Source organism: Mustelus asterias, chromosome 21, assembly GCF_964213995.1.
Source record: "Mustelus asterias chromosome 21, sMusAst1.hap1.1, whole genome shotgun sequence".
Lineage (NCBI taxonomy): Eukaryota > Metazoa > Chordata > Chondrichthyes > Carcharhiniformes > Triakidae > Mustelus > Mustelus asterias.
Window position 1 is genome coordinate 20,061,610 of NC_135821.1, and position 10,889 is coordinate 20,072,498.

Here is a 10,889-nt window from a genome sequence, read left to right on the forward strand (position 1 = left end):
CCGCCCCCCCACAGCATTACTGCCTCCCGGCCCTGCTCCCTTACGCTTAGTCCCGCCCCCTCACACAAGGTGATCCAATCAGCGGAATCAGTCCGCTTGTTCTTTTATTTCATTGGGTAGGATATCATCCAGTAGATGGCCAGGTTACATTTGACTGGCGGCCATCTTATCCAATCGGAATGAGAAGACGTCATCACTAGCCAATAGGAATGGTCATGGGGTCTCAAAATAGCCAATCAGAACCAGCGTTATTCAGCTCTCTCTTCATTGGCTGTTGAGTGACCAATGGGAGCTCGGCGATTGTTCAGCTGACTGGAAACAGCGCCGCCAGCAGGCTGGGAGGAGGGATGACAGGGGGATGGGAGTTAGACTGTTGGCTGGGCCAATCCCTGTGATGACCATGTCCATTCTCTGGGGTGGTGGGTAGGGGTCCCGGTGGCTGTTGTCTCTAAATGGTGAGAATAATCTCAGGGACCCAGTACAGCATGTGTAACCCACAGTCCAAAGATGTGCGGGTTAGGTTGATTGGCCGTGCTAAAATTGCCCCTTCATGTCCTGAGATGGGTAGGTTGGAGGGATTAGTGGGTAAATGTGTAGAGATATGGGGATAGGGCCGGGGTGAGATTGTGGTCGGTGCAGACTCGATGGGCCGAATGGCCTCTTTCTGTACTGTAGGGTTTCTATGATTCTATGATTCAGGAGGATCATTTATCAGCCAACACATTGGGAGGGCACAACCTCAGAGAAAGGTCTCTGAAGCAGACTCTCTCTAGCTGAATATTACAATATTTATACTTCGTAAGTCACACAGGCAAGGCATCATTTACATTCCAACATTGTCTGGTTTTGGGTTTTACATTAAACAATTGGGGGATGTTCACAAGGCAGGGTGTCCACCAACCCAAGAACTACCTGTCTTTCTTATCCCTCTTTGGCTCCTTGCAACCTGCTACCAGACTCAAACTTGCACTGCTCGCTCCCTCTGCTAATTCAGGCCATCTAAGTATTACAGGGGTCACTAGGCATACTAGCTAGATGTTCACCCACAGTAAGCAGTCTTTGTTTATATGTTCCTTTCCCCGGATTGTGGAATTTTACTTAAACTTTCTAACAGTTTTACGTAGATTCCCTAGTCCCTTGTGATGAGACATTTAACCTTTATAGAGATCCCTTAATTACCCATACTCACTATTTGCCCTAAGAAATTATTAAAAGAAATCACATTCATTATTATAGAAAGGATATTATTAAACTAGAAAGAGTGCAGAAAAGATTTACTAGGATGCTACCGGGACTTGATGGATTGAGTTGTAAGGAGAGGCTGGATAGACTGGGACCTTTTTCTCTGGAGCGTAGGAGGCTGAGGAGTGATCTTATAGAGGTCTATAAAATAATGAGGGGCACAGATCAGCTAGATAGTCAATATCTTTTCCCAAAGATAGGGGAGTCTAAAACTAGAGGGCATAGGTTTAATGTGAGAGGGGAGAGATACAAAAGTGTCCAGAGGGGCAATTTTTTCACACAGAGGGAGGTGAGTGTCTGGAACAAGCTGCCAGAGGTAGTAGTAGAGGCGGGTACAATTTTGTCTTTTAAAAAACATTTAGATAGTTACATGGGTACGATGGGTATAGAGGGATATGGGCCAAATGCGGGCAATTGGGATTAGTTTAGGGGTTTAAAAAAAAAAGGTGGCATGGACAAGTTGGGCCGAAGGGCCTGTTTCCACGCTGTAAACCTCTATGACTCTATGACTCTATTATTTCTCTCCAACTGATAGAATCATAGAATCCTTAGAGTGCAGAAGGAGGCCATTCGGCCCAATGAGCTTGCATTGACAACAATCCCACCCAGGCCCGGTCCACGTATTTACCCTGCTAGTCCCCCTAATACTAAAAGACAATTTAGCATGGCCAATCAACCTAACCTGCACATCTTTGGATACTATTAAAATAAATAGATTTTTTGCACTGGTAAAATCAAACTGCCATGTTTTCTTTGTAAACCATGTGTGGGCAGCACCTAAGAAAAAGGAAAGAATAGGGGACAGCGTGTTCTTGGCAACTGATATAATTAGTAGCCCCGAGCACTGTGAGCCAGGAAGCAGTTTAGACACAGATGAGGTGTTAAAGAGACAGAGATGTAGCCATCTTCAGGAAACAGCTCAGCTAGAGATGGAATGATAAAAGCAAGCCAGTTCGTGCAACAGACTTCACTTTTCATTCCCAAGTCCTGGTCGCTTAAGCTGTATGGTGTGGTAATCATTGGCTAGATTTGACCAATAGGTTTATGATTGTTGTTTGGGAGTTTGAGATACGGGGTGGAGGGGGAGGGGGGGGGGTGGGGAAACAGATACTTTTGGGTTTTCAGTCTTTGTGGGACTAAGTGCTGATCACAAACTAAATGCCATTAATTTGCCGAAGTCTAAGATTGTTCTTTGCAGTGTTTTATTATTTTTCTTCCATCAATACTTTTATTTTGTTTGTATAATGAAAGAATTTCTGCAAATGTTTCTCTTCTCGGCACGGTAGCACAGTGGTTAGCACTGCTGCTTCACAGCTCCAGGGTCCCAGGTTCGATTCCCGGCTCGGGTCACTGTCTGTGTGGAGTTTGCACATTCTCCTCGTGTCTGCGTGGGTTTCCTCCGGGTGCTCCGGTTTCCTCCCACAGTCCAAAGATGTGCGGGTTAGGTTGATTGGCCAGGTTAAAAATTGCCCCTTAGTGTCCTGGGATGCGTAGGTTAGAGGGATTAGTGGGTAAAATATGTGGGGTGGGATTGTGGTCGGTGCAGACTCGATGGGCCGAATGGCCTCCTTCTGCACTGTAGGGTTTCTATGGTTTCTATGATTTCTATGATAATATCCAAAGAAAAATACACCATACGAAGCGAGTGTTTTAGGTTGAAACCCTCACGAATACCATTGGTATTTTTATTCCAATTCAATCAAATCAAAGTCCAATTCAAAGTCTCAGCAAGTTGAGACATTCCCGATCCAAGCTGACAAGACAGGGCTCTCACCTCCTGTCTTGGGCTTGATCTACATAATCCAAGCTGATTGGAGTAGGCATAGCTTCTCCTCCAAAACTTGATCTCATTTGCATCTTAGCCAAAAGGCCGAGATGCCGCTTTTGAAAATAGCTTCAAATGAAGCTAAAATGTAACCTAATGACTTCAACCAAGCACAGCAAGTCGATACTACACTTGATCTTAGCCAAAGCAGACATGCCAAATTTCCTTAGTCTTCTGAGAAAGTAGAGGCGTTGGTGGGGCTTTCTTAAGTATAGTGTCGGCATGGGGGGGACCAGGACAGGTTGTTGGTGATCTGGACACCTAAAAACTTGAAGCTCTCGGCCTTTTGGCTAAGATCAAGTGTAGTATGGTCGGCAGCCCATGGTCGGCCGCACTTGGTTGAGGTCATTAGGTTACACTGAAGTTTCATATGAAGCAACTTTTTAAAGCGGCATCTCGACCTTTTGGCTAAGATGCAAATGAGCTCAAGTCTTGGAGGAGGAACCTCCCCCTTCTCCAATCAGCTTGGCTCATGTAGATCAGGCCCAGAAGGGGTCTTGCAGCTCCGAAAGCTTGTGTGGCTTTTGCTACCAAATAAACCTGTTGGACTTTAACCTGGTGTTGTTAAACTTCTTACTGTGTTTACCCCAGTCCAACGCCGGCATCTCCACATCATGATCAGGCCCAGGACAGGGTGGTTTGGTCGCTTGCCCTGTCTTGTCAGCCTGGATCGGAAATGTCTCAACTTGTTGAGACTCTGAATTGGACTTGATTTGATTGAATTGGAAAAGTATAATAAAAAAAAGTGTAGTTATGCGGATGCTGCACTTGGTTGAGGTCATTGGGTTGCATTTAAGCTTCATATGTTTCATATGAAGCAATTTTTAAAAGCGGTATCTCGGCCTTTTGGCTAAGATGCAAATGAGATCAAGCCTGGGGGGGGCGGAGACGTCTGCCTACTCCAATCAGCTTGGCTCATGTAGATCAGGCCCAAGACAGGGTAGAGGGTTGTATACCCTGTCTTGTCAGCTTGGATCGGGAATGTCTCAACTTGTTGAGACTCTGAATTGGATTTGATTTGATTGAATTGGAAAAAAAAACTTGAAGCTCTCGACCCTTTCTACTTCGTCCCCGCTGATGTAGACAGGGACTGGTTGACAGACGGGAGACAGATTTTGCATAGTATGAAGATTATTATATAGCGTGTAAGAACATTAAGCAGGAGGAGCTGCAGTGTTCGATAAGGCCTCTCGCGTTTGCTCAGATATGAATAAGATCATGTCTGACCTTAGACAACAAGTCCACTCTTCTGTCCTATCCCCAGATCCCTCGATTTCCCTGAGAGTTCACAAATCTGGGGCAAATCAGAGAGATTGTAGGGTTGTGATTATTTTTATGATAAACAAAGAAATTAATCGTAGCGTCACATGAATTGGGTGAACTTGGATTTGTTCACACAAGGTGACAATGGAGTGAAGACACTTGAGAAGATGGCTCTCTGCCACCATCTAATGGCCAGTGGTTGGAGCTACAAACATAACGAAATCATCCCCTATCGACATCAACAAGGATGAAGTGGAAATGGTCGAGAGCTTCAGGTTTCTACGTGTTCAGATCACCAACAACCTCTCCTGGTCCCTCCATGCCGAAGCTATTGTTAAGAAAGCCCCACCAACACTTCTACTTCCTCAAGAGGCTAAGGAAATTCGGCATGTCCACTATGACCCACCAGCTTTTCCAGATGTACCATAGAAAGCATCCTTTCCGATGTATCACAGCTTGGTATGGCTCCTGCTCTGTCCAAGACTGCAAGAAACTATAAAGGGTTGTGAACGTAGCCCAGTCCTTCATGCAAACTAGCCCCCCATCCATTGACTCTGTCTACACTTCCCACTGCCTCGGAAAAGCAGCCAGCGTAATCAAGGACCCCACACATCCCGGACATTCCCTCTTCCACCTTCTTCCGTCAGGAAAAGATACAAAAGTCTGAGATCACGTACCAACCGACTCAAGAACAGCTTCTTCCCTGCTGCTGTCAGACTTTTGAATGGACCTACCTCACATTAAGTTGATCTTTCTCTACACCCTAGCTATAACTGTAACACAGTTTTTGTGCAGTGTGTGCGGGAGGGTTTCCTGACACAATATGTGGATGGGCCGACTAGAGGTGAGGCCACATTGGATTTGGTACTGGGAAATGAACCGGGCCAAGTGTTAGATTTGGTTGTGGGAGAGCAATTTGGAGATAGTGACCACAATTCGGTGTCTTTTGTTATTGCAATGGAGAGGGATAGGGCCGTACGGCAGGGCAAGGTTTACAATTGGGGGAGGGGTAATTATGATGCGATTAGGCAAGAATTAGGGGGCATAAGTTGGGAACAGAAACTGTCAGAGAAAGGAACTAATGAAAAGTGGAATTTTTTCAAGGAACAAATACTGGATGTCCTTGATAGGTATGTTCCTGTCAGGCAGGGAGGAAATGGCCGAGTGAGGGAACCATGGTTCACAAAAGAGGTGGAATGTCTTGTGAAAAGGAAGAGGGAAGCTTATGTAGGGATGAGGAAACAAGGTTCAGATGGCTCGATTGAGGGTTACAAGTTAGCAAGGAATGAGCTGAAAAAGGGGCTTAGGAGAGCTAGGAGGGGACATGAGAAGTCCTTGGCGGGTCGGATCAAGGAAAACCCCAAGGCTTTTTACTCTTATGTGAGGAATAAAAGAATGACCAGGGTGAGGTTAGGGCCGGTCAAGGACAGTAGTGGGAACTTGTGTATGGAGTCAGTAGAGATAGGCGAGGTGATGAATGAATACTTTTCTTCAGTGTTCACCAAGGAGAGGGGCCATGTTTTTGAGGAAGAGAAGGTGTTACAGGCTAATAGGCTGGAGGAAATAGATGTTCGGAGGGAGGATGTCTTGGCAGTTTTGAATAAACTGAAGGTCGATAAGTCCCCTGGGCCTGATGAAATGTATCCTAGGATTCTTTGGGAGGCAAGGGATGAGATTGCAGAGCCTTTGGCGTTGATCTTTGGGTCCTCGCTGTCCACGGGGATGGTGCCAGAGGACTGGAGAATGGCGAATGTTGTTCCTCTGTTTAAGAAAGGGAATAGAAATGACCCTGGTAATTATAGACCGGTTAGTCTTACTTCGGTGGTTGGTAAATTGATGGAAAGGGTCCTTAGGGATGGGATTTACGACCATTTAGAAAGATGCGGATTAATCCGAGATAGTCAGCACGGATTCGTGAAGGGCAAGTCGTGCCTCACAAATTTGATAGAATTTTTTGAGGAGGTAACTAAGTGTGTTGATGAAGGTAGGGCAGTTGATGTCATATACATGGATTTTAGTAAGGCGTTTGATAAGGTCCCCCATGGTCGGCTTATGATGAAAGTGAGGAGGTGTGGGATAGAGGGAAAGTTGGCCGATTGGATAGGCAACTGGCTGTCTGACCGAAGACAGAGGGTGGTGGTCGATGGAAAATTTTCGGATTGGAGGCAGGTTGCTAGCGGTGTGCCGCAGGGATCAGTGCTTGGTCCTCTGCTCTTTGTGATTTTTATTAATGACTTAGAGGAGGGGGCTGAAGGGTGGATCAGTAAATTTGCTGATGACACCAAGATTGGTGGAGTAGTGGATGAGGTGGAGGGCTGTTGTAGGCTGCAAAGAGACATAGATAGGATGCAAAGCTGGGCTGAAAAATGGCAAATGGAGTTTAACCCTGATAAATGTGAGGTGATTCATTTTGGTAGGACAAATTTAAATGTGGATTACAGGGTCAAAGGTAGGGTTCTGAAGACTGTGGAGGAACAGAGAGATCTTGGGGTCCATATCCACAGATCTCTAAAGGTTGCCACTCAAGTGGATAGAGCTGTGAAGAAGGCCTGTAGTGTGTTAGCTTTTATTAACAGGGGGTTGGAGTTTAAGAGCCGTGGGGTTATGCTGCAACTGTACAGGACCTTGGTGAGACCACATTTGGAATATTGTGTGCAGTTCTGGTCACCTCACTATAGGAAGGATGTGGAAGCGCTGGAAAGAGTGCAGAGGAGATTTACCAGGATGCTGCCTGGTTTGGAGGGTAGGTCATATGAGGAAAGGTTGAGGGAGCTAGGGCTATTCTCTCTGGAGCGGAGGAGGCTGAGGGGAGACTTGATAGAGGTGTATAAAATGATGAAGGGGATAGATAGAGTGAACGTTCAAAGACTATTTCCTCGGGTGGATGGAGCTATTACAAGGGGGCATAACTATAGGGTTCGTGGTGGGAGATACAGGAAGGATATCAGAGGTAGGTTCTTTACGCAGAGAGTGGTTGGGGTGTGGAATGGACTGCCTGCAGTGATAGTGGAGTCAGACACTTTAGAAACATTTAAGCGGTTATTGGATAGGCACATGGAGCACACCAGGATGATAGGGAGTGGGATAGCTTGATCTTGGTTTCAGATAAAGCTCGGCACAACATCGTGGGCCGAAGGGCCTGTTCTGTGCTGTACTGTTCTATGTTCTATGTACTACATTCTGCACTCTCTACTTTCCTTCTCTATGTACGGTATGCTTTGTCTGCCACCATCTAATAGTGTCTGTATAGTGCGCAAGAAACAATGTCATTTTGTTGACATTAAGGGAGAGATTATTGTCGCTGCACCAGTTCACCAGATTCTCTATCTCATTCCTGTACTCTGTCTCGTCATTGTTTGAGATCCAACCCACTACTGTGGTGTCATCAGCAAATTTGAAAATTAAGTTGGAGGGGAATTTGGCCACACAATCACAGGTGTATAAGGAGTATAGTAGGGGGCTGAGAACACAGCCTTGTGGGGCATCAGGGTTGAGGATGATCGTGGAGGAAGTGTTGTTACCTATCCTTATTTATTGCGGTCTGTGGACTAGGAAGTCTAGGATCCAGTCGCAAAGGGAGGAGCCGAGCCCTAGGCACAGAGTTTGGAGATGAGTTTTGTAGGAATAATGGTGTTGAAGTGTGAGCGCTAGTCAATAAATAGGAGTCTGAAATAGGTGTCTTTGACATCTAGGTGTTCCAGGGTTCAATTTTCCGGTTGTTCATGCTGGTGGGATCTTCTGGTTTCGCTGACGGCGCATCCCCACCGCAGGTTCCCAGCGGCATGGAGTGCATTGGACAGGAAACCCCATTGACAACAGTGGGAGCAGAAGATCTGCCACTGGCCAATGGCGGGCTGCCTCCGCTGCCGCGAAATGTACAGCGCGTTCCAAGGAAAACCCCGCCCACTGTTCCCATTGGTGGAAGGATACAGAACCTGAGAGCAACTGAAAGGAAAACATTTTTCACACAGCGAGTGGTGAGGATCTGGAATGTACTGTCTGAGAGTATGGTGGAGACAGATTCACACAGCGAGTGGTTAGGGTCTGGAATGTACTCTCTGAGAGTGTGGTGGAGACAGATTCACACAGCGAGTGGTTAGGATCTGGAATGTACTGTCTGAGAGTGTGGTGGAGACAGATTCACACAGCGAGTGGTGAGGATCTGGAATGTACTGTCTGAGAGTATGGTGGAGACAGATTCACACAGCGAGTGGTTAGGGTCTGGAATGTACTCTCTGAGAGTGTGGTGGAGACAGATTCACACAGCGAGTGGTTAGGATCTGGAATGTACTGTCTGAGAGTGTGGTGGAGACAGATTCACACAGCGAGTGGTTAGGATCTGGAATGTACTGTCTGAGAGTGTGGTGGAGACAGATTCACACAGCGAGTGGTGAGGATCTGGAATGTACTGTCTGAGAGTATGGTGGAGACAGATTCACACAGCGAGTGGTTAGGGTCTGGAATGTACTCTCTGAGAGTGTGGTGGAGACAGATTCACACAGCGAGTGGTTAGGATCTGGAATGTACTGTCTGAGAGTGTGGTGGAGACAGATTCACACAGCGAGTGGTTAGGATCTGGAATGTACTGTCTGAGAGTGTGGTGGAGACAGATTCACACAGCGAGTGGTGAGGATCTGGAATGTACTGTCTGAGAGTGTGGTGGAGACAGATTCACACAGCGAGTGGTTAGGGTCTGGAATGTACTCTCTGAGAGTGTGGTGGAGACAGATTCACACAGTGAGTGGTTAGGATCTGGAATGTACTGTGGGTGCTGTGCCAATGACGAGTTAAGTTTAAGTTTATTTATTCGTGTCACAATTAAGCTTACATTAACACTGCAATGAAGTTACTGTAAAAATCCCCCGAGTCGCCACACTCTGGTGCCGATTCAGGTACACTGAGGGAGAATTTAGCAGAGTGGGTGTTTATGGATACTGTGGTCAATTAAATTGATTATTAAGTTGCATTAAGTTGATCTTTCTCTACACCCTAGCTATGACTTTAACACTACATTCTGCACTCTCTCCTTTCCTTCTCTATGAACGGTATGCTTTGTCTGTATAGCATGCAAGAAACAATATGTTTCACTGTATGTTAATACATGTGACAATAATAAATCAAATCAAATTAAAATCAAATCAATGAAGAATGGGGTGGGAGGGTGGAGGGGACGGGGTGGGAGGGTGGAGGGGACGGGGTGGGAGGGTGGAGGGGACGGGGTGGGAGGGTGGAGGGGACGGGGTGGTGCTGGTGGTCTCCAACCTCGGGTCACTGTCCGTGAGGAGTTTGCATTTTCTCCCCGTGTCTGCGTGGGTTTCCTCCCACAGTCCGAAGATGTGTGGATTAGGTGGATTGGCAAAGCTACTTTTGGACATGGGCGTTGCTGACTGGCCAGCATTTATTGCCCACCCCTAGTTGCCCTTGAGAAGGGTGGTGAGCTGCCTTCTTGAATCGCTGCAGCCCATGTTCTGTGGGTTGACCCACAATTGCTGTGGTTCTGGAGCCACATGTAAGCCAGACCAGGCAAGGACGGCAGATTTCCTTCCCTAAAGGGACATTAGTGAACCAGATGGGTTTTTCTGACAATCGACAATGGTTTCATGATCATCAGTAGATTCTTAATTCCAGATATTTTTTACTGAATTCAAATTCCACCACCTGCCGTGGCGGGATTCGAACCCAAGTCCCCAGAACATTATCTGGGTTTCTGGATTAATAGTCGAGCGATAATTCCACTGGGCCATTGCTTCCCTGGTGATTGACCCTTTAGTGTCCCAAGATAAATGTTTGGGGAATTAGCAGGGTAAATATGTGCGGTTATGGGAATAGGGCCTGGGTAAGATGCCCTGTCAAGAGTCAGTGCAGACAAGATGAGCTGAATGGCCTCCAAAGATGTGCGGGTTAGGTTGATTGGCCATGCTAAAATTGCCCCTTAGTGTCCTGGGATGAGTAGATTAGAGGGATTAATGGGTAAAATATGTAGGGATATGGTGGTAGGGCCTGGGTGGGATTGTGGTCGGTGCAGACTTGATGGGCCGAATGGCCTCTTTCTGTACTGTAGGGTTTCTATGATTTCTATGATTTCTTTCGCACTGTGCGCATTCTGTGATTTTTTTGTGGTCTTCAAGCAAAGTTGGGTTAGAGGATAATTGCACTGAAGTTGTAATTTGATCTCCATTTTAATGTCATATATCCTGCTTTGATATCTGCTGTTCCACTGCACTAGTAGAAAGCTGCAATTACTGCCTGAGAGGTTTACATAGACAGTTTCCATTATAAATGTGCACAGACAAAATTGATAATGGAAATAGCTTGTACAAAAAGCATGTCAGAAACATGGGAAGGCGAGTTGGCGCAGGCAGGCGTGGGACAAGGCGGTGAGATTCACGAAACGCTTGCACCAAGGGAAGGCGACAACCATCCATTGAACAAAAGCTCAGCCAGGGAAGATGAAGTATTGGATGGAAGATGTTGGTGTGGTTTTCTGAAATAATCTTAACATTTGTATTCACTTACTGTTTTGTTAGATGGAAAGAATGTTGGAGCCTCACTATCATTG